The 25,355-nt window shown below is 43.4% G+C and overlaps 1 protein-coding gene across 4 annotated transcripts in view; it reads right to left on the bottom strand.

Moving 5' to 3' along the window:
* Enox1 (ecto-NOX disulfide-thiol exchanger 1) overlaps window positions 1-25,355 on the bottom strand; it is a 560,595-nt gene that overhangs the window by 211,243 nt on the left and 323,997 nt on the right. The gene's annotated exons all lie outside the window — the stretch shown is intronic.

Below are 25,355 nucleotides of genomic sequence, written 5' to 3'. Positions count from 1 at the left end.
TATATATGGAAGCATGTCTGTATGTATTTATATTTATAGAGAGATAAGTCTTTTGTTATACTCAAAGTGTTTTTCTACTAAATACAAATAACAATACAACATACAGGAAAGTTACAAAGGGCCTCTCTGTGACATTAATAATAAAATTATAATGCCTTTTATCCACTCTTACAATGCAAAAGCCAACCATTTACAGTTGAAGTGACTTTTGCCAGTTGTGAACTTGGATGAGTGACCCGAAGACTGTTTGAGATGACAACCAGAGTTAAATATCTGTTTTTGCTAGGTGTAAATTTACTTCCCCCCCAGAGTCACACTTCTGTTCAGACGTTTAGACACTCTGGCTTTGGAGTATAGTGTGGGTCTGAGTATTTCAAGTTACAGTCTTTGAATCTTAGGGCCAAGTATCAGTAGCCCACTCCTTAATAAGCACGGTGAGGCCAGAAAGCTTCCTGCCAGTTCAGCTGAAATGCAAGCTCAGGTCTCAGTATCTCAAGGGTAGGTGCACAATGAGCATGTGGTTTTTGGAGTTCAACAAATCTCTAGCTGTCGCTAAGAAGAACAAATGAGACACTGGGGCATTTTTCTCCCAATTACCTATCGCCTAGCAGTGGATGATTCCAATTTGGGGCACAAACTGTATTCAGAACATATACATCAAAACTCTCTGTTAAACACTAGCAGCAAATGAATCTAGAATGTGCTGATGTATTGTACAATTATCATAGGTAACAAATACCACAAGATGGATTCTTTACATATAAACCAAGTTCAGCAAACACACAGCAAGCCTGCGTGTAGGCCCTGTGGCTGTCCACTCATCAGCAGAGTCCTTTTCTCTCTGCTCCAGCCCTTTCAGGGCACCGAGGCAGGGCCAGATGAGCATGACTCATTCCTCTCCCCAACGGCCCTATAGTGGAGCAGCCTCGGATCACCACAAGGCCACTATTTGTCTTACGTGGCTCCCCAAATGAAGTGTGGTTGGCTCCCTTCCTCCAGCCCAGATCTCCGCAAATGGACATCAATCACACAGTTTTCTTCCTGTCTAATGAGTTTGCAGTTCTGGAACACTCTATCAGAGAATATCTCCTTACTTTGTTGGCTTAATGGCTTGTGCCTCGCTCGCTACGCTTAACCTTGACTTTTTCTACAGTGTCACAGGGATGGCACCAGCTTGTCTTGGCTCCACACTGTCTGTTCCAGTGCTAATTCTCACTGTGGTGGTTGAGGCTCTATACAGGGGTATCAAAGGCCCTGGGGGCCATGGCCTCTATCTACATCTTTCACAGCGACCTTAACAGACTGCTGCTATTTCAAAACAGATAGCTTTATTAGCAGGATGTGGTTTGTAAACTTTCATTTATCCCTATCTTGAACTCCATGACTTTCAATTTAATATAGCTCTCCAGTTTCCCAACCCAATGGTTTTAATTGCATGCAACTTCATGTGACTTTTTGGTACCTAGGACGGTGTCTCTGAAACAAGTTCATTCCTACCAGGTACTTCTAGTGGTCTCAAGACTGACAGGACACTTCTTTAAATTTTAAGCTCATTTGGTCACATGGACTTGAACAAAGAGGAATACTGTAAATATTGATTACTACCTGGTAATTTATGAATGAATTCAAGAGTGACTTTTGTACTTTGTGAACACTTACTCTTTCTGTTGGATCCCGGCCCCTTTAAACCATTCAAGACCGCGATGCTTAATTGATCATTCAAATCAACTTCCTTCCCTTAGTTTTCTTATTTCTAAACTATAGGAAAGATTAATATTCTTAATGATGTTTATTTACACACAGATACAGGGAGTTAAGATTTACAGCTAATAAAGTACTTTGAATATAGTAGGTGATAATTATTGTTATTTTATTTGGAAGTGCAGTGTTTCTATTAAGGTATCCTGGGATCTTTGTGTTCTGAGGTATAATTATGTAATTAATTATAAAACAGTGAATAACACTTGGTATTTCTAAAAGTAAGGGTTGCCCTAGTTTTCTGTACCACATCTAAATTGTAGCAGGCTGTTTCATTCCCACAATTCCTTTATAAAATAACATCATATAAAAGATGGATGATTTTTTTTTTCCCTCGAGATTTTCCTTTCTATGCAAATACAAAAGCTTTTAAGAGCTTCCTGACAAATTATGAAATTGGCGGTGTCTGCTTACAGGTTTTACTGAGGGATTATTATTATAAAGCAATCAGATGTACAGAGTGTCAAGGATAACAGGAGAGCTCTGCCTGGGCGTAATGGCCCTCCAACCTGTCTGAAGGCAGAAATATACTGAAGACGGAAATCTTACACCTAATTTCCCAAATGTTTAACAAGATACAAATTTTGCTCAGGACTTCACCGGGTCATATCAACTGAGCAAAAATGTCTTAAATCTCATCCAGCCTACAAAAGCACTCTAGTTCAGGAGGAGAGCGGGCTGCTTGTGCTTGGGAAAGTGTTGTGCCTACCAGTCCTTTCTAACTCTATACATACTAAGGACAGATATTTTAAAGAAGAAGATCCGCCTGTGGCTGTCCACAAAAAGGAATTTCCTGTTAAAAATGACAAAAGTTAGCTAGGTTTTCAAAAATATTTGATTAAAAAAATGAATTTATTTGACCTAATTTCCTTAGACTCATACCTGCTTTAATAGAAAAACCATCACAATGAGAGAGTGGGTTTTACTAATGCCTTTGAATGAGATGAGATCAAAGCAAACTTATGTCACATGATAGCTGAAGCTCCATTTGTTAGGAACTCTTCACTAGCTATAGTTTGCGTGTGTGCTAAAAAGCCATGTTTTCATCCCAAATTCATGTCTTTCCACCACTAAGAATCTATCTACTATTGGTGTTCAGCAGACACCTGCTGACCATTTCATAGTTTAGAGAGACATTGCACAGATTAAAATGATAGGATATAGTACAACTAGATAAATGCTACATATATGTTAATGTCATGTTTTTAAAAGAGCTGTTTATGACAATGTGGGAGGGGTTTTGCTTCTCCTACTGGTGTACCAGGGAACTCCAGAGCAACCTTTCCATTAAAGAACAACTAGAAAGCTGTGTGTTTTACATTTGTTCTGTAAATTTCTGTTTTCTTTTCAAAAATATAGACCACAAAGACAAGCTCTGCCGAGTGTTTTTCCACTGTTTTCTAAGGTGAATAAGTCATCTTCACTCCTGAGTGTTTTACTGCTCGGAAGATGAGAGGAATCTGCAAATTTTGGGACAGAATGAAACTGCTCTTGAAAACATGGTTTAAAAGGGGGGGGGGGGGTAGTGGTGGAGAGATGTAGAGATGGCTCACTGGTTAAGAACACTGGCAACTCTTCCAGAGGACCCAGGGTTGAAACCCACATGGTATATCACAACTATCTGTAATTCCAGTCCCAGGAAATTCTGGCCTCCATGGGTACTACATATGTGTGGTGCACAGACTACATATATGCAGACAAACACTCATACACACATGCAAAATATCAAAAAAAAGGAAAACAAACAACCTAAACACCTTCCTGCATGCAAACACTTAAAAACAAAACAAAAAACCAAAAACATGGTAAGAACACACAAAAGCTGACACTTCTCATGGACTAGAGAAGGGATCAATGGTGGCCACCATCACAGAGATACGCCACTAAACAAGCCACAGAATACCAGATGGTTCATAGGAAAGTATCCAATGTCAATCACAATGACCTTGAAGAAAGATGCCATTGGTATTCTTATGGAAGAAGACAGGAGATGTGGACTCTCTCCTCTATGCTCCCATGACACTCTGCTTGAGCACCACTCTCTAATACAACTCTAAGCTCAGGATGATTAAGACGATTCATCACGTTTGCCCACCCTGAAGCTAGCAAGCACAATACACAGTGCAGAAATACCAGCAAACTAATATATTGCTTCTTAATTCTTTTGAGTATTGGGAACACTTTGAAATAGCTTAAAAGTGGTAAGGAAGAGATGGATGATAAGAGATAACCTAAACTCCTAGATGAAAAAATATTATAATGTTTTTAAGTCTGGTAAACACACAGGATTCTGACTGCTTATTAATGATCACTATCTGCTAATTAGTGTCAAAGAAGAAAACTAAGGTTTGGATAGAGAGCTTTAGGTAAAACAAATTGATGGGGAGATTTGTTAGGCAGTAATATCCTTAAATTTTGCATTTATTTATGAGTGTTTGCCTGCATATATATGTACATGTACCATGTGCACCCCAGGTACCTGAAGGATCAAAAGTCAGTACCAAATGTCAGCCCCTGGAACTGGAGCTACGGATGGTTGGTGTTTAGCCATATGTAGGTACTGGGAACCAAATCAGGGTCTTCACAAGAGCAACAAATATTCTTAACCACGGAGGCAGCTCTCCAGTTCCCCGACCCTGCCACAAGCAGTAACACTCCATTAAACAAAGTTAAGAGGACCCTTCTTCGAAATGAGGAGAATGCTGAGGCCATTGCTTGCAGAGGTGAATCCAGGGAGGGCAAAGCATGTCACAGCTCCCATCAAATCCATAGAATTGAACATGCTCCTGTAACAACCCTCTGTTCCTTGTACAGTAATAAAATCATTGCAGACTTTTCATAACTGTCAAGTTAGACATTCCCATCATAGTGTACCTGCGAAGAGAGACCATTTATACTCCACATATTCTTCTTTCAGTGTTCTCTTTAAGACAAAAAGATGAAGGAGCTACTGAATCGTTCCTCTGTGTTAGCATTCTGTGCCTTTCATATACCCGCACTTCTCGCTCCACAAACTCTGCTCCCCTCTTCCTGAGCCCTTACCTGGAGAATGGATCTAAGTCTGGACACAGCTAACTCTCCCTTTCACTGCTTGCATCAGTCAACACTAAACTTAGGATGATTAAAGTCAACTTGTCAATCTCCAGCAAGAATGCAGAATATGGCAGGATCTCCCCCTCACCCCTTCGATGTAAATATTACCTAGCTATACACTTTTAAATGCATGTGTGCATGGGAAGAGGGAAGGAAACATTTTTTAAAAAAAGGAGCATCAACACTAAACAGTTTGATGCCAGGGCTCAATCCCAAGGCTTGGAGGTTTGAAAGCTAAAGAACACAAAAGGCAGAATGTTTCTTAGAAGCAAGAATAAAGATGGACTTTAAGTGTCAGAGTAGAATAATTTAGGAGAAACGTGTCAGAGAACACAAGACAAGCTTTTGGTACCCCCAACAAGTCTTCTGCTTGGATTTCAGGTCCCAAACTCGCCCAGCGCTGGGTCAAGGGCGGGTTATCATGATACACTCCCTTTTGTGAGGTTTCTTGCAGCTGCTGTTTGAAACAGCCCAGATCTATAAATAGCTGCATCTCCAGGCCCACTAACCAGTACATTAGCATGACAGAGGCATAAATGTATAGTAGGAAGGAGGTGAAATCATTGGAAGAAAGGAGTTTCAATTTGGCATGTACCACAGAAGATGAAAAGTGGATCTGGCCAGTTCTCAAACACCGCATTCCATTATGGGGACTGTGATTATATCCTCCATTTTTCTACTTTGTCAAGCAGCCAATTTTAAGCTGTAAATCATCTTCCTTTTATCTTAGGTAAGTAATGATCACAGAATGGGTGAGGCATTACCTCACCCTCAACATGTTGCCTATCTCCAGGAGAAGGGCACACAAAGATGGACAGGCAAGGAGGCAGGCAGGTGGATGGGCAGGCAGCAAGAAGGCAGGGTTCCTCTGAAATCATACAATCTAATAACATGACCAAAAGAGACTTATCCATCTAAGTAAGCAAACATGGGTAGAAGAGAAAAGCCAATTACTTTTTGACACAAGAAAAACACTAGTCAACATTTTAGAGCTAGCGCTGTGTGTGTGTGTGAGTGTGTGTGTGTGTGTGTGTGTGTGTGTGTGTATGAATGTGTGTATGGTGTGTGTGTGTGTGTGTGTGTGTGTGTGTATGTGCATGTATGTCGTAGATGTAATTAATTTTCTCAGGAATCCTTTGCTTTTCAAAAAGCCTACACTCTCTATTTCTAGATTGAACAAATAATCAAAGATCAATCTGCGACCTTCAGGAAAAAGAACTATTCTGTCCACTAAAAACAGAAAGGAAAGAGGATCTGTGTACTCTCTTGACCATCTGTAACTTTTAGGTCTCTGAAGACAGCTTCTAAAAACCATGACCTTCTATACACAGACCACTTCAGGTTTCCTAGAAAGGGCAATGTTATATTTGAAGACTAACTGCAGAAAATACAATGGCTTAACCAGTCCTCTTGTGGACAGATGTCAATCAGCACCCTCCATACACTATCTGTTCTCTTGGGTTGCTTTCTACCTTCTAAATATATCAATATTAAAACAACTGGTATTGCTCTACCCCAATGGTGAGTGAGTTATTAAAAGAAGCACCATTTAGAGTAAACCTGAGCCTGGATTGATGAGCCCTCATTATAGCAGAGCCCCTGGGATTCACAACGAACACACCTCGGTTCACAGAGCACCATGGTGTGCAGAATTAAATGGTACTTAAAATTCATCACAGAAATTTCTCACAGTACAGAAATTTCCAAAATGTTCTTGACAGGTATTCCCATGCCTAGCTGATGCTTGACCACCATTTCAAATAGTCCTAGGGTTGGACAAGTTCCCTCTCTACCTGTCCCCTCACTTGGAGAAGAGATCCAAATCTGACTTCTGGCCTCAGGTCTACTTCCACAGTAATGTACAGCCTTAGAAAGAAATGAGCCCTCTCTCCCTGGAAGAAGGTCATTGGGTCTCCATCTAAGCCAGTCATGGATACATTTATGAAGGTGAACAAGGATGCAGCTAACTTCCTGCCACTGTTAAGCCTGTTCTGAATTTTCACTCTCTTTTCTCTTCAAATTCACATGTAGGGGCTCCATGGAGTAAACCAACCAGAGAGCTGGAGGTAAATAGAAGCTTTATCTGAAATAACAAAGCCATGGGCTGTTGGGACTGAGCAAGAGAGACCAGGGAAAGGCTCCTTTAGAAAAAGGAGCCAGTATCTGAGCAAGACTTCAGGCAGATTCTAGGCTTCAAAGATAGAACTATCAGAAGAGATGGATTCTTCATACTGAGAGCATGGGCAAACATATTAAAGAATAATTTTACACATGTATACTATGAAAATACAGTATCTGTCACATTCTTGTTGGCCACACTGATATACAGAAAATGTTTTCTGCAAACATAATTACCTTCTTATAAATGGGGGAGGGAGGAGGGACGGAGGGAGGGAGGGAGGGAGGGAGAGAGGGAGAGAGAGAGAGAGAGAGAGAGAGAGAGAGAGAGAGAGAGAGAACACGCAGATCCTACAACATTCTCCAATCTCTACTGTGGATGGCTCAGTGTTTTCATTATATGCTCATTTATCCCTTGACCCATGCATGGAAAACAAATTAAGACACAAAGTGAAACATTTTAATTGTCCTGGGTAAATAACTGACCCCCAAATAGCTGCAAACCCTGGTAAATGAGTTATCTATTTCCAAAAAGCCCAGGGCAGAGCCCTGCTTGAGTCTATGGAAATCTACCTGCAATAAAATCCAGATCAGACCCTGACCAGCCTGAACCAGCGGCTCATCCTGCTTAACGTTTCCTTTAGTAGAGTCACAAAGAACGAGTTAGTTACTCTTTAAGCTAATGGGTTCTTAATGATGTCATTGCAGCCCAATGAATAAAGCATTAGCCCTGTAGCCAAGATGCCCTGGGACTTACAGACACAGCAGCTCACACCCCTCCAATCCTCTCCCCTAGGCCAGAGGCCTAGCTTTCTCTTCATCTAAATTCCAGTAGACAACTAGCTTTCTGTTCTCTAAAAGACCACCTATGGCCCTTGCTCTGGTGAGTAACAAGTGGGTAAGGATAAGGATGGTGGGACTCACAGCTTCCAATCAATAGTGTGCTTACTTCATGGTGGGCCATACAGAAAGCTTCCTGGCATTCTTAGGGAAATGAAGGACGCACAAAGCCTGCTGCAAATGTAGCTGGGCATTTGCTAGAAGGTTCTAGTCTGGCAGGGAGCACTCTGAGGAAATGGGATAAGCCCCTGGTGCTGGTGGTTGTGCTCAGCAAGACTCACAGGGAGGCACCTGGGAGAGAGGGAGGCCTGTGGAGCTTGAACAGAGTCAGGCTTCTGAGGGTGGTGGTCTGTGTGTGGGGCGGTGCACACAGAAGTGCTTTTAGACTCTAGGAGCATCTGTGATTCAGAAATTAGAAAGACTGTCCTGGAGCTGGAGCTGGAGCTCAGGGCTTGCCTTGGGTGCACAAACTCTGGGTTCAACCCTGAGCCCCAGCCCCATGTAAAACAGGCATGGTGTTGAAGCCTGTAGTCCCACTATTCAAGAGGAGGAGGCAGCAGGACCAGAAGCACAAGGTCACTCCTTGGCCACCTACTGAATAACGCTAAAAGGGACGGCTATGGCACTGAGGTAGGGTTGAAGGTCACTGACATACTTTTCTGCTACAGTTCTAACTGGTCTGCCCTATCTTGTCTAGGCTTCCATTAAGGGTGTAGATGCACTACCCTCCGCCCTCATCCCTCTCTTCCACAGAGGAGACATTGGCCCTTTAAGAAGCCAAACCGTTCCCTTAATCACTGCCAAGTGACCTTCATCATATGAAGGAGCAAAAGGGAAGGGTGAGGAGGGAGATATCCGTGGCAGGAGGGTTAGGAAGGGGAGGTGGGGGGGGGGGGGGGAGGGGGGCAAGGATAACTGATGCTAAGGGTGCTTAGTACAAATACAGTTTTAAAAGAAGTTTGATGGAGGTGCCTTACACAGGAGGATAATGCGCCTTCCAGAGCACAAATTACGAAACAAATATCTCAGTACCAAGTGTGGGATACCTTCCTAAAATTGGCCAGGGCCACCCCAAAGATCTTCAAGATAATCCAGGCTACTGCTACTGCTTTTGGTTGCCCGGCAGAACTTGAAAATGAGTCCCTGTTGCTGTAGGTACCACACAGGTTGGTTATAGGATCTGGAGAAATCAAGCTGAAACTGACCTGGAAGCTTCCTCTCTGCTGGCTACCTTTTAGAGTACTGGAAGGGGGTAATGCAGGCTGCCTGGGGGAGAAAAGTCCATTAGCAATAGTCTTACCCAGCTGTGAACTCTGACAGCTATAATAACAACCAGTCTGGGAAGATAGGCCCATTGGTGCAACTGATTGAGGGCAATCGATTGTTTTCTGATTGAAGTTAAGGCCCACTCCACAAGAGAAAGGCATGCCCAGTGCTGTAAACCTGGGCAACAGTCCGCGGCCAGGGAGGTCACAGGCCCCAGGAAAGAACCTACTACTATTAATTTGCTAACTGGGCCTTAGATCAAACCGCCTTGTGAGCCCCCATTCCCATCAAATAGTGTGTCTCTCGGCCCCCATCAGAGAACTTCTATTTGAAGGAAGCAACAGTTAATGTAGAGACTCTCAACTGCTCACAGTACAGAGATAAGCGACTATGGGGTGTATGACCTTGAGTGGGACACTTACATCACATCTCCCCACCAACGGCTCGGGGGACACTGAGGGGTGGCAAGACAGTAAAAGGCAGAGGCTGGGCAGGACGGCTGCAAAACAGTGTCTTCTGGACACGGCATGACCGATGGACTCCGAAGTCACTGTAGGGGCAGCTGCTTGCCTGACTATGAGCTGCACAGATCTGGATAGTCAACATTCATCCTGAGGCTCCACTCCTCCCTCGGGGACAGCTGACAGCTAATGGTGGCTGCTAGGAGGGGTGTGACTTTGCTCAGTGGTACAGTCACTGTTGAGTTGTCCATGCTTCGGTAAATCCCTCCCACCCATGCTCATGCGGGAACCCTATTTAACCCCAGTGGTGACACACACACACACACCAGACATGAGTAGGAGGGAACTTACCAGGAAGTAGGGGGGGTGTCAGCAGGAGGAGAGAGGACTTAACAGGAAGTGGGGGGGTTCAGCAGGAGGAAAGAGGACTTACCAGGAAGTAGGGGGGGTATCAGCAGGAGGGAACAGGACTTAACAGGAAGTGGGGGGTTCAGCAGGAGGAAAAGGACTTAACAGGAAGTGAGGGGGTTCAGCAGGAGGAAAAAGGACTTACCAGGAAGTGGGGGGGGGTGTCATCAGGAGGGAACAGGACTTAAAGGAGTGGGGGGGGGGGTCAACAGGAGGAAAAAGAACTTAACAGGAAGTGGGGAGGTTCAGCAGGAAGAAAGAGAACTTACCAGGAAGTGGGGAAGTTAGAAAGAAAGAGGACTTACTAGGAAGTGGGGGGGGTTTCAGGAGGAGAGAGGACTTACCAGGAAGTAGGTGGTTCAGAAGGGGAAGAGAGGACTTAACAGGAAGTGGGGGGGGGTTCAGCACGAGAAAAAAGGACTTACCAGGAAGTAGGGGGGTTCAGCAGGAGGAAACAGGACTTAACAGGATGTAAGGGGTTTTAGCAGGAGAAAAGAGGACATAACAGGAAGTAGGGGCTTCAGCAGGAAGAAAGAGGACTTAACAGGAAGTAGGGGGTTTCACAGGAGGAAAGAGGACATAACAGGAAGTGGGGGATTCAGCAGAGGAAAGAGGAAGAGACTGGGTACTAGTAGGTGAAAGGGGCAAATTTCTATACATGTGTGTAGCTGTCAAGGAATTAAATACATGAAAAAGAAAGAAAGAAAAAAAAGCAAACAAAAATCCCCTAAACAAAAAGAAGCCAGACATTTGGAAAACTAGGCTCAAGGAGAATCTCTTCCCTCCTAGTCTTCCGGATGAAAGGGGCCGCTGCCCCTGCCCCTGCCCCTGCCCCTGCCCGTTCCCTTAACTGTGACTGCATTATCAATTAGGCACTTGAGGCATGAGCTATCCACAGTAATGTTGGAGATCTAAAAATGTTTTGTTCTAGCATACAGTGAAAAGTGCATTATCTAAAATAAAGAATTATTTCATTAAATATCCATAAATTTTGTATTAGGACAATTCTTGTCAAATTTAGCATTCAGATGAAAGTCATTACAGTGGAAAATCATTTGTCAGCAGGCTTTCTCACTTTGCAGAATTCCCGAGTCCGCACAATTATGGAGAAATTATGGAGAAATCAGAGCTGATTTTAGATGAAAAGCCATAACTCATAAGTGAATAATTTCAAAAGTGAAATTATCAAACTCACATCCAAAATTCCTACAGGCAGATTATATTGTCAGCTGGGAGTGCCATCCACACTGGTGCTAAGACATGGGGTGGGAACTGTGAGTGGGAAGCTGCTACCGAAAGCCTGTGAGGGAAAGCTCTACTCTCCCTCCACTCAACAAAGTCAGTTCAAGGTCAATGCCGCCCCCAGCCCACCTCCAGTTCTGTACCCACAAACTTAAACACATGGGGGAAGACAGAGGGAGGAGGACCACAGAGGGAGCAGCAGGCCAGCACTGAACTGGGAAAACTCAGATATGAGAGGAAAACATCAGGCCTAGGGTCTGAATATAATTTCATGTTAGCTTAGAGTAATCATATTTATTTATGGTTATATTATTTATAAAAAAAAGAAATTATGCTGAATGTGCTTTGTGGGAATTACAGAATATTGCTACTGCTACCACGGTTTATTTTCACAGCAAGATGGCTTAAACCCAACCTAAACAAATATTCTACAAGAATTCCCAGTGGTATTATCACATTTTTTCCTTTCTAGGCTTAATGAAAATGATCTTCTGTTCTTCCAGTCCTCTGATGTTCTTATTCTGGAGCAATCCTAAATGTTACAGTTTATTCTGAGATCATGTTTATTGCAGAATAATGACTTAAGAAAGTACCCAGCAACTAGCGGTGCTTGAGCACTCCAGTGCAGGAAGCGGTGGCAGCTGGGAACTGCAGTGGCTGTCAATTCCAAATGTTCACCAGCCCTCAAGCACTGTGGTGTTAAGGTGGTTATTATACTAGTATGCCCAGTAAGGGAGATGGGTGTTCCCACTTAACCAACCCATCAACTCAACAGTATGGACAGTTCTTACCAACAGGTAACACAAAGGTAAACAAAAAATGTTAAGACACATAGTTAACATGCAACAAAGCTCATGACTTCCAGATTTGTTAAAATATAGTCTCCTAACACCAAACCCTGTATCAGTAGGGATCACTGCCATTGTTCAGATACACCCCCACCCAACCACCCCCGACTCCAGCTTCCATTTCCAACTATCAGCAACGCACTGTCCTTTTCTGCTGGCTGTGAAACTTACATAAAAATGCAATGACATGGTCCTCTTTGATCTGAGAGATGTTTGGGAGAAGGGAACTGATACTTTCATGAGGAAAAATTTACTTTAAGGTAATACATGTAATGGTTTCAAATAAAGCTAGTTCAAACAGTAAGAGGGATACTACTCTCTTCAGACCCTACCTCCAGCTAGCCATATTCTGTAGAGGTACTCACTGAAGAACACCATTATTATACAATGCCATTAATGCCATTTTAATAAGCAGCTCATATCCTGGGTCTCTTGGGAAAAATATGCCACAAAACACAACCTTCTATAAGGCTACTGTTTGCAGTGTTGTAAAAAAGAAAAAGAAAAAAAAAGAAAAAAGAAAAGAAAGAGAGGAAGAAAAGAGAGTTCTAGAGACCAAGACTTGGATCATTTCCTCTAGATCAGGAAGAATGGCAGAGTCCTGGATACAGTCCCTAGCCCCGATCTTAGTTGTTATAGATTCACAGAACTCAGATTTCTTTCATCAAAAATATAGGCTAAGCTCCTATGAGAAAACAAAAGTTGGCACTCAGACAGAACAATCTGGGATAAAAGGTTACTTCCATCCTCTGAAGATACAACCACTCAAGAGGTCTTCATTAAGTGACTGTGGTATACAGGACACTGTGTTAAATACCAATAGTGGAATGGTGAGCAAGAGAGGGACTCTGTCCTCATGGAGTTTACAGTAACACAGAACACATTCAAAAATCAAAATCACTAGCAGACGTGAGATTCCTGCACTATGGTGAACTAGATTCTCTGGAAAGCCTTCCTATTGACACAAGCAACAACAAACCCTTAAGTAGGTTCTGGAAAAAAATGCTACTTCCTAATGTACTTATTGCTAGGCTTGTATACAAAGTATTTGAAGATGCCTTTTTCCTAAAAGAAAAGAAAAAAATAAAGAAAGAGAGAAAAGGGGGAACATAGCATAAAGCCAGAAGAATGACCCCAGAGCAGTGAACTCAAAAGAAGTCAGAGTTCGGGCCTGGAAACGCCACCATCAGTAATGAACCAAGAGACAGCACTCAGTGGCAGATACAGCCATAGTCTGATGGGGATTGTAAGTCTGGCTCTGTCACGGCCCTCCTCAGCCCTCCCAAGCCCTCCGCTGCCATCAGAGATGTCACCAAGTGAAAGGGCCAATCAGCTATACATGGCTGCTGGAAACACCCAAAGAAAGGCTTGATTTCTTGAGAGGCACAGTTTTTTTTTTTTGTTTGTTTGTTTGTTTTTTCTTGATGTCAGAGTAATAATGATCATTTGGAAAACAAAAACAAAAACAAAAACAAAACCCTGAAGAACCAAACATGTATGATGTGGGCCTAGGGCTGACCTGTATTTTCAACTGGACTTTGTTAGAGATCAGCAAAGGAAGCGGTTTTGGCTTGCAGTGCGGTGTGTAGTTTATCATAGAAGGGACAGTGCAGAGGCAGCCACAGCCTGAGGCAACTGGGTACACCGTCTCCCAGTCCAGGAGAAATAGACGCTGCTGGGCTCACGGTCTCCTTTTAATGCGGTCTAGGACCCCAGCCATGGCAGGCTCCCGCCTACATTAAGGGTGGGCAGTCCCACCTCAATTAACTTAATTAGAAACTCCCTCACAGATACGCCCCGAGGCTTATTTTTATGGTGTTTCTAGATTTCATCAAGATGACACTCAAGTTTAACTATCACAACTGATGATCCAAGGCCCTTGAGTTCCCAAGATCTGGAAACCAGATGGGCGGACCCAGAACTTTACGATTCTGCAGGCTGAGCAGTTAGGAGCCTGCTGCTCCAAGCATTTGGGCGCTAGAGACATGGCTCTGGCACTAGGATGGAGGCTTATTGCTCTGGGCTCTAACTATAGGTGGCCTCAGCACTCAGCGGCTGCTGTTGTAATCTTGGTCTTTCAGCTGTAGTAAGCGGTAGTGATTGGCAGCAGCAGTCAGCTGCAAAGCCGCTACTTGCTAATGTTCCAGCTTACAAATAGCCCTCCAGTGCTGGGACCCTAGCCTAACAACAGTGAGTATTACAGTTCTTAGACCTAGGATGCCTGAGACTCTTGGCCCTTAAGACCACACAGCTTCCTGGAACAGTTCCTGCAACCCAGGTCTAGAGTTTCTCAGCTAAGGCTCGTCAACACCCTTCCCTTCTCCTCTGCCTGTGTTCTCTGTCCTTTCTGCCTCAGCCACTCAAGAGACTTCTGCAGCCACCATCTCACTGGGATGGCTGCTGTCACTGTTGGGACTGCTGTTGCTTGGGTGGGGACCACCGAAAACTTTGCTGTTGTTACCAATCTGTAGCTGTTTCTGATGTCTGTGTGACGAGCACAGCTCACTTTACTAATAAGATCCAAGTCAGCAAGGCCTTTTAGTAGGCTTAATGTGTAATGCCAGGGAACAGCAAGAGGGCGTCTCTTTGCTGACTCAAAATGCAGGCTGAACAGCCTACATATATGGCTAAGAAGGAGAATGTGTCAAGGATGCCATCAATCATGGCAGTCGATTTGGAAAGTGAAGGGCTGCACTGGTACCAGCCATGGGCTGGGCCTTCATACAGCATGGAAAGGAATTTAGGGTCATCTAGAGTTCAGCACGGTTGTAACTTAGCTAGTTCCCTCTAGAGCTAGAGGTGTGTTTTGAAGCAAGCAAATACGCTTGTTGAACAGCTTCTGCAAGGTATCCAAGGAATGGTCAAAGCAGCAAATGCTGGCATATGCTGATAGCTTGGCTGATACACCTTTATTCAAGACAGTCTGGGCATCAGAGAAGGGCTATATAGATAGAGTGGTGTGTAAAATGTATAATATTTATGTATATATAGAGAGACAGAGATGGGAAGTGAATCTGTGGTCATCAGGGACTGCCTAGGACTCTTCTCCTGGGCTGGGAAGTCAAGTCAGGCCACATTGCTTTTCCTCACCTCATCAGACTCCTCCCTCTTTCCATCTGATTTCTTTCTCTTGTGCCTAGTTCAGTCTAGCACAAGCAACCTCATTATACTGGCAGCTATAAGGCCTGGAATTTACTTCTCCTTTGCTGTGGATAGCACTCTGTATAAATAAAATGTTGATTGGCCAGTAGCCAGGCAAAAAGTATAGGTGTGACAAGCAGAGAAGAGAATTATGGGAAGTGGAAGGCTGAGGCAGAGAGATGCTGCCAGCCGCTGCCATGAGAAGATGTTAAGATACCGGTATGCCACGAACCACGTGGCAACTTATAGATGAACAGAACTGGGTTAATTTAAGATATAAGAACTAGATAACAAGAAGCCTCCTGTGGCCATACAGTTTGCAAGCAATATAAGTCTCTGTGTGTTTACTTGGTTGGGTCTGAGCAGCTGTGGGACTGGAGAGTGACAGAGATTTGTCCTGCACGTGGGCCAGGCAGGACTGGAGAAAACTTCAGTTACACTCCTTCCAACATAAACCATAAACAAGACCTACAGAAACAGGGAATGGGGGATTCTAGGAATTCCCAAGCTGAATAAGGCAGAACACCCAGATTTTATAATCATTACTATTCTAAGGGATGACAACCAGTCCCAAGACTCTGGAAACACAAGTCTGTGTTAGTTAAGAAGGGACAAACTTGAATTAAGAGATCTTCTGTGAACTTGGTAGAGTTAGTGCCCATTGTGGAAGCTACTTCTTCAGGCCCTGTGGAGAGAAACTGGTCTGGGGACAACATTCTCTTGACCTCTCCTAGGCAGTGTGCAAAGCAGTTTGGGAGCACAATGTGCAGGTCAGAGGAGGGCTCCTCCCCTGTGGGCCCCTTTCCTGAGCTCTTCCACTTTATGCTCTTCAATTCTCATCTCAGGAGGCAGTGGAGGGGTTGACATACAATGCCTTTTATATGAGTTGAAAGAATGAAACATCACTTGCAGAACCGTCTGCTCCTGTGACAGCTGAAATCCAGATCTCCCTAAGACAGTCTTCCCAGGGTAATACTCTTGATCACATGACTACACAGCCTTTAGTGCAACTCATCCTCTCCCACCCTGCAGAAAGTATGTATTCTGGTCTTTATGACTTTCCTACCCACATTGTAGGTTGACTCACTATTGGCAGGGTGATGGATGAGGTGAGCTGAGCCTGTGTGTGGCAGGGGTCTGGAAGCTGCACTGCCAATTTAGATTTTGTAAACTTTTTGGTTCAGAGGATCATAGAAGGGAAAGCATGTGGTGTGATCTTGATGTCTCAATTGAACACCCAGAATTCAGGACAGTGGCCATCCACTGCAGGAACCTTTAGGATGCATCACACACTTGGGAATCAAGTGATTGAGCAGGCTACACAGAAAATGGGCAAATTGGAGAAAATGTGAATTAATAGCAAAAACGTGATGCAAAATAAAATGGCCAAGTTGAAGCTGTATCTTCACAATCAGGATTGTATTGAGCTAAAATTGTTTTTCAATCTGCAGGCTCCCTGCCAAGCTCAAATGTAAAAGTTTACAGGAGGAGAAAAGGTGATTTCTGAAATTTATTAACCATAGCACAACCATTGTCAGTTTATATAGGAAGTTCGGAGAAGCACACTTCTCCATCTAAATGATCACAGTATCAGCAGACTCGGTTAAAATTCTAGTTTATGGTAGCCACCAGTTTTCCTGTACAGTCACAGCTTGTTTACCTGGGGGCTATATATGTATCATTGCACCACTCTGAGAGTGTGCAAACATCATGGAGATTCATAGACCTAGACAGACCAGGGCAACTACTGAGCGACCAAGAGACAAAGGAGACATGAGGTGCCTGGAAGGTGGCAGTGACCCCTCAGGACAGGAATGAAAAGAAGTGTTTTCTATTTTCTTCAGTTTATGGTTCCACAGTACACCCTGTTCGGTGCTTCTATGACTCTTATTTATGGTACAAGAAGAAGGCAGATGTAGATTCCATGTTTTATACTTAGCTGCCAGCACACATGGCACACTGCTTTACAGCAACTTTGGTAAGTAGAGGGATTATACTCAAAGATAATGAGAGTACAATGTTATGCACTATCAGTAGAAGGATTATACTCAAAGTTAAGGAGATCACTGCCTTATACACTATACATAATTGTGTGTGGGCTGCCCTTAGCACTAGTGAAGAATATGTCTTAAGCTACAATCTTGGGATGGCTGTATCCACCATCACTAGACAAGAGGAAATCATCAGCTCTGTTAGATTTTTTATGGGGTCATCATCCTTTATGTAACCTAATGTTGACTGAAGCATTGCTAAGGATGCCAGACAATATTTCAATTTTCCTGATGCAAATACCCAAAACCATAAAGGAGAAGCAAGAAAGGCTCAGCATTGGGACCACCTCACCAAAATGGCTACCTTGCACTATTTGACTCATCTATTTCCAGCAAATCCCATGTATGGTATAATCCATGGCCTGGCATTCTGGTCTGGCCATTGGAGAGGAGGGAAGGAAGAGTCTGGGCATAGAAGCAATGAAGGACAGTATCTTCTGTGGGCTCCCAAAGGCACCTACTTGTTGAAAGCTACTGACACATTCAGGAGTTGCTCAGATGAGGAAGTTACAGTGACAGGAAGATGAAGGGTGTAGGGTAAGGCTGGTGTCCCCGTCCATTAGGTGTGTATGCTGGAAGAGCACGGGGGAATTCTTGTCTGTTTGGTGACTGTTTCTGTTTACACTCATCATGTCTCTCTTTCACCATTTTATTTTTCTTTGACTGCTCTTCAGAGAACATCTTTCTAGATGGGAGTGTTTTAAAATTCTGATCAGAATGGTAGTGGGAAAGAGCTGGGAAATAATGGAGATGCCAGTACTCATGTGACACATTCACAAACCCTATGAATTTTTAATGAAGAAACAATGTCCACAATTAGATTTGAAATGAGGTTTTCTTTGTGGGTGCTCTTACAGTAAGTGGGCTGTGGGTAGATTTTGCTTTATATTCTGTAGACGATATCAACGCAAAAAACACTCTGATTTAATAGAAAATAAAAGCAAATTGTTGACTGTTCACAGCGTTTTTCCCCTCCACATTTACAAGAAGTGTGACAGTTTTTAAAATTGTTTTCCGTTTTATTTAAATGCCACGTGTATGCCAGCCCATTCGGCAGTACAGAATGTGACTTCAGTCATGACCTGAAGCTGTCCCTTTGCATGGTTGGGGGAAGGTTTTATTTGTCTGATGTGTTTGAAACTATAAAAATAACTAGTCAATGTAGACCTCTGGGAGGAAGGTATTAAACTTCGCCATTTGTAAACCTAGGCATCTCAAATGACTATAAGATAGTTTAACAGTTGAGAGCAAAAGACAGAAGAGAAAAAGCAAGGGTTACTTCATTTGCAATTTGACCCCGAAGCTTACTGAACTCTCATCTTCAGATGCTGCAGTTTTGACTACAGTCATATATACAAGCAGCTTCCTAAACTGTGTTTACATGGTATCCAAGGCCCTTCCGTGTTTGGCTATCCGTTACCTCTGCAAGTTCAAGTTCTATGATTCTTTTCGGGAAGCACGGGCTTGCTAAGCTCCTGTGAGGCTGCCAGGCATGATCCTGGCTTGGAGGTGCTGCACTTGCTACCCAGGGTGCCTGCATACCAGCCCTCTTCCTCCCATTAGCCCAGTTCTGTTGACCCCACCTGAATCCTTGCTCTTGGACCAGAATGGCCTCTATTTTTAACTGCAACCTCAGTTACCTTCCATCTTTCTATAAGCCTTATTTTTCTCTATAGATTTCTTAGGATCTGAAGTTATATTACACAGAGAGTTCCTTGGTAAATTAGTCTTCCATGCAGATAGGCTTCTTTTTAATCATTTAAAAATGTTTCTTTGCACTAAACTGCCACAAGCCAAAACAGTGCTTAATAGTATATACATAAATCCTCCTTCGCCCCCACACTCAAATTCATTGATTTGACTGTGTGACTGCATATACATATATATATACACACTGCATTTCTTACATCTCTACTTTCTGTATTTCTGATGTTGATGCCTGTGGTCTTGCAGATGCTGGAGGAAATTGGTTCTCCCAGGGATAGCCAGCTTCTCAGGACATCACATGGTCACTTGGGAGCTGCTCTGCAAGTGTGAACTAATGGGCCCGGAGCCCACCATCCCCCAGACTGCTTTCTGTTCTGGGGTTTTCAGGCTCTAAGCCACAGCTCTTCTTCTCATCACGCCAGGGCCAGGAGTGAGGCCACTGGAGAGAGTGCTTCACCCCTAAATTTGCTTAAATTATCTGTCCTAGCCAATCCTAAACCGACCTTCTTCCCCGGGAAAGCACAGGAAGGGTTCTTGCTTAGTGTTCCTCTCAGTTCCTTTCTTGAGATACAGTGCTTCCCTAGTCTGTCCTACCCCTTGCTGTGGTATGGCAAGATGTGTCCCCTCTTTGGGGACCAAGTAACAAGCCAATTTCAGCAGTATCTTCATCTTCTGGCCTTCCTACTCCAAAGAAATAACAATATATTAATAATAAAACCTACATTTAAAAATGCAAATATACAAACATATTGGCTGATTCACTTAAATAAATATAATTTGCTCTATCTTCAAGGAAAATGAAATGTAATCACCAGAAGTTATGGCTTGCTGCATCCACAAGAAATAAGATGACTCTGACATTTTAAAGACTTGTAGGTGATTTAGCCTCTGCCTCACTCAGCCCTGAGATTAATTTATGTAGTGTTTTTTTTTTTGTGGTTATTATTGTTGACTTTTAAAAAGGGGGCATCATTAACTCAAGGGAATAGCCATGATTCTTTCATTCTGCCACATAGCAATAATTAATCCTGTACAACAAACATACTATGGACTTGGAATAATGTAACCATGTAGATTTGTCAACTATAGTCAATGTACCACTTTGGTGGGAGTATTAATAATGGGGAGGGGGCCAATGCCTATCTGAGTACAGAAAGTATATGAAAAATTTCTTTACCTTCTGTTCAATATCACTATGAACTTCAAAGTGGTCTAGAAAAATAAGATCTTTAAAAAGAAAAAAATAAATAGACATTCTCATAACTGTATTTATTAATTCTCATTAAATATAAGGAAATAAATTCTATCCTCACTTTCCAAATTATAGCTTGTTCTAAAAGTAAAGATGGCACATTTCCAAGCCTTGGGGCATTCAGTGAGTTTTTCAGCCCATTATAAAACAGTTGTTCCCCTTTCATTCCAAAGCCACGGTTCATGTTCCATGGCCCATTGGTCAGATGGCCACTGTTCTCTGTTGGAACACACCTCCAGCAGGGCTCAGCCAGGCCTGATAGGTGTACAGCAGTCACAGCAACTGATGCTGGGAAAACGACCTTTGATAGACTCTCATAAGTCAATTCGGAGGAATGTGCTGGGTGGTTACCCATTACAAGTAACTGGTAAGGACAAAGGCCAGAGGCTGAAGTCTTAGCGAAGTAGGATCTGGCCAGAAAGACATCAAGATGTCCACAGGAATGGCTGAGGCAGCTTCTAGCACGAACTGGAGGGAGTTGCAGCCTATGAGTCGCTAACCTTGGCACTAGACCCTTCAGAAGGACTTGACAGCCCAGGCACTTGTCTTTATCAGATTGGATGTGTGCCTGCTGATGCGGGCTACAGAGCCACTGCCAAGGTGGCTGCTCTGTGACAACCACATATTCTGTAATGGAAATACTAGATACTACTCAAGGCATCAGTAACAATGCAAGAATAATTTTTCAGTTGCCTTTGGAGAGGCTTTGAAACCACTTACAGGCTGTGGAAACATGCTTTTCAGAAACTATCACAGAAGTTGAGAATTTCAATCAAAGGAGACAGCAGCTGTGCCTATGGTCCTAGAGCTTTCCTTCAGGCTGCTGGAACTCACAGTTGCTGCCCTGTGTACCTCTACTTCTCCACGCCTCCCTCCTTTCTAGCTCACATCAAGGACTACCTTCTCTGAAGCACCTTACAGGATCAATTCTTGCCCCTCTAACTCCAGCGTTTCCCAGGGGTACTTAACAGAGAGCAGAAAACCATTATTTTAATTTTTAATAGTTAAATTTGCTCTGAGCTGTGTGAAATTGATGTTTCTGTGGATTTAAAAACTAGTAAAATATTGGTGCTTTCATAGTGTTCAACCTAGTATATGATAGAAAGAAATACATTTTTGAAAGTTTGACTTTACCAGTATTATTTAGGTGAGACAAAAATGGGTACTTTATAGATAGTTGTACTGATAAATAAGTAAACATATATTTTGACTATATAGCTGTAGTGAAATTAATATATGTTTGTATCTACTACTGAAACTGAACGATGGCATTCTGACAACCAGTGTTCTGTGTTCCTTATATGCCCCATCTTGCATTCATGGTCATCTGGGATGGGAGGGATCTCTGTATGTGTGTCTTTCTTCAGCTAGTTTTCAAGCCTTAAGAGGCAAGAAACAGCAGCAGCCTCCGAGCACAATGCTCACAAGATAGTTTCCAGAGGAACTGTAAGGATTTGTCTGGTGGGTTGTGGCTGTGCTATCTCACCAAAGAACATCATTTATTTTGCTTCATGGTCTTTCAAAAACACGAAACTGATGGACTGTGCAATCCAGTACACTATTCTGGCCAGAAAGCCTTTAACTTGGAGTACAGTAAAACACTGGGGCCCCCAGAGGTACTGCTGAGAGTCCACCTCACCAGTGCTTGGCATTACAGGGAAGGGCAGTCTGTTGGACAGAATATGGGCTGTCCACCTGGGCACAGTGTGCACACACCCACACCCACACTTCCCAGTCCCAACTGACAGTGCTACCAATGGCCATGAAAGGAGGAGGCGGGAAGCTGCCTCTTCTGACATTCTGTGGACAGTTGTCCTTCCTGCTCCCATTGCAGGTCTTTTAAGGTCTTTCTCATACCATCCAAGACTTTGCAAGTACATAGGAGGAGGATGTTTTCCGATTCTTTAGAAACTAAGCTAAACTAAACAAAACTAACTTCCTATATATTGTATTCTGGTTTAGAAAGAAGACATAAAATACTCCTATGGTACTGGTACTTAAGGCAGCTTTCAGCACATTCAAAAAAAAAAAAAAGTGGTCCTGCACACTCATCAGTTTTTACTTCCACTCACAGAGTGATGGGTCTTGAGACAGAGGCAATCCATCACAGACGTTCAGAGAACTAATGGTAAAGAAAAGAACTTGTGTTAGAAGTGTGTGGCTGAGAGAGGAGGAAGATGTTATTTTCATCTGAGGTGTGAGGAAGATGCCAAGAGCTGCAGAAGCTGGCAGAGTCTCTAAGGATACAAACATCCTTGGTGGGCAGAGCCGAGTGGGCAGGAGCTCAGGCAGGGACCAGGGACCAGAACGTGTGAAACTGGGAGTGTGTTAGAGGCTGCTGAGAGGGCAGGGCTGCCTGGCTGCTACTTTACATTTGAGCAAGTTTATTCAGAGAATGTCTTCTCTGCATGTATGCAACAACAATGGTACTTTTAGTCTTTAAAATCTTGTTTTCGTCTTCAAAATGTGGCTTTGAGAAAAATGTCAAGGGATTTAAATCCATGCATGCTAAGTACAATGTTTTCCTATATAAAAATGCTGGTTTATCAACTGGAAAACTGAAGTAAGCCTCTTTATAGAAGATAGCTCAGAAAGATTAGGGGAGTCTTGGCAACATAAACATGCACTTACCAACTCATGAAATGCTAAAACTAGGGTTTACTGTTCACAGTGTAAAGAAGATCACTTTCGGAGGAGGAAAATGAAGCATTCTCTTACAGCATGGAAAGGAATCTCAGAATTCATTAACCAAGAGACCAAAACAATGCACAAAATATTATGGTATATTTTAAGAGAGCTTTAAATAAAGTCACAGAGGACAGATTTACAGCGCTCTCATTAAATCAGGGCAGTAATGGTGGGAGTGTGTTCATAACGTTTGGTGACAGCAAAGAAAGAATGTAACAAATGTATCGACTATCTGCAAAAAACGTCAATGGCGTGAGGGTGACCAGGCTCCCAGAGAGAAGGTGCTACACATCCTGGAGTCCCCGACAGTGAGGGCAGACAGCTTTGCTCTTACCCAGACCCAAAGGATGGCCTCCTGAGATGCATTTGGAAAGTTCAGGGCAGGATGTGTGATGGGAACACCAATCAGCTCCACTAAGTTTAGGAGAGGAACAAACATTTAATTACAGAATGAAATAGCCACACTCAGAATAAAAGAGGAGGAGGTTTCTTACAGACAGAAGTTGCGGTCTTAAGGGAGCTCCTCTGACAAATTTGAGCTCTAAAAGCACAGGCAGTGAATGGAGATGGCAGGGAAGTAAATGCAGTCACAGATGTGTGGGGGCAATTCTTAGAGCAACAATTTAGGGGAGAGAAACCTACATGTAGTGTTGCTCCAAAATACTGAAACAAACACTGCAGGTGGTGTGGGTAGCATATAGAATGTTTTTTAAAAACATTTTAAGGGCTGGAGACATGGCTTAATGATTAAGAACACTTCCTGATCTTTCAGAGGGCCAGAGTTCAGTTTCCAGCATCCATATCAGGAGGCTCAAAACATACCTCTAACTCCAGCTTCAGGGGATGTGATCTCTTCTTGCCTCTTGGACATCCATACATCACACATCTATGCCATACATGTACGAATGCATGTGTATGTATACACACACACACACACACACACACACACACACACACACACACACACGCAAAATTCAAAGTTTTAAGAGAACAAGGGAAATACAGCAATATTTTAGGTTAAAACCATTACTAATAAGCAGATGTCCACAGCACTCTCCTCTCATTTTGTCAGTCTTCCCCACAGTGAAATCTCCCTGACATTAGACAATAAACAATGTCAGTATAAACTTCAGACTGAGGTAACGTGGAAGCCCTGAGGGGGTCGTTTGCATCCGCTCTTCTCAGAATAAAAGGACACCAATGTAACTGGACACTAGGCCAAACACTTAAGTCCCTCCCCAGTGAAAATTTGAATTTCAAAAGTGAGCTACAGTGACGACTGGTAGACCTCAAAGCATTGGTGACAGGTTTAGAATGACCACTGACTAGTTGGGGGAAATGATCAATCATGAGAGTTATGTCCACATATCAGCAGGAGAATGGCAGCAAATGATAAACTACACCTGTTAAGCAATACTCTAAGAGGGGCGGAGGCTCCTGGGGAGGAATCTCAGGTCCTGTCCACTCATTCTTTCCCCAGGCATCCAGCGACTACTCTGTGCAGCACCGTTTGCAAGTTCTGTAAGCTCTACACACGCAAGCACTTACCCCAAAGGAGGGAGGTGCAGCTAGCTCGGGTTATCCAGGCAGGCTGAAGGCGGGTGTGCAAACTTATTAAAACACAAGTTAACAAGACAACAGAGGAAGAACCAATCGGCTGGCCGGTGGTGGCGACTGCAGATTTTCTTGAAGGAGGTACACAGAGGTGAGGATGTTGAAAGGGACAAAATGATTCTTCAGACACAGGCACCATGATGATCAAAAGCACTGGGTGTGAACAGTGTGTGGCGTGGTAAGGAAAAGTAAGACTTTCTTTGGTCTGGAGTTTAGGGGGCAAATGATGAAATGGAGAGGCCATGCTAAAAAGCAGCATCCTTGTAGTTAGCAGAGTGCCAAACGGAGTGCTTTAAATTGGGAGTGACGGGATGAAACTTGTAATTTAAAACAGTAATTTCTACGTCAGAGTGGAAGGTAAGATCCATGGGGAGAGAAGACTGTGCTGGGCTCCCATTCTGGGGAAATCACTAGAACAAGAGCAGATGAAGCAGTAGCAGGAGAGAGGGAGAGGAGAAGGTGCCGAGAGAAATTTCTCGAACTCACACGTCACAAGTGAGCAAGTGGAATGCACAGGTGAGAGGTATAAGTGGCAGGTGTGAGGGAACTAGGAGGCAATATTAAAACAACAACAACAACAACAAACCTCTTCCCAGGTTTCTGGCTTGGGAGAACTGTGACAGGACAGCATATTTACGTCCAGGGACAGTGAACGGATTTATTTAGTCCAGAAGAACGATGAGAGCATCTACTGACGCTTCTGTACTGAGCTGACAACATCGTGAGAGCCGATACGTTTAGGGGCGGTGGGGTGGGGTGGGGTGGGGTGGGAGGGTTGGAGGTCATCTGCTTCCCTCTGTAGGCATGCGGCTGGCATATCACCAGCCACAAAATGGTTTTCAGTCTCTAGTGGACATGGGTCTACCCA

The sequence above is a fragment of the Onychomys torridus genome, chromosome 9 (genome assembly GCF_903995425.1).
Source record: "Onychomys torridus chromosome 9, mOncTor1.1, whole genome shotgun sequence".
NCBI classification, from domain to species: domain Eukaryota; kingdom Metazoa; phylum Chordata; class Mammalia; order Rodentia; family Cricetidae; genus Onychomys; species Onychomys torridus.
Note: the sequence above shows the minus strand (reverse complement) of the source record. Positions and strands in the feature narration are given on the sequence as shown.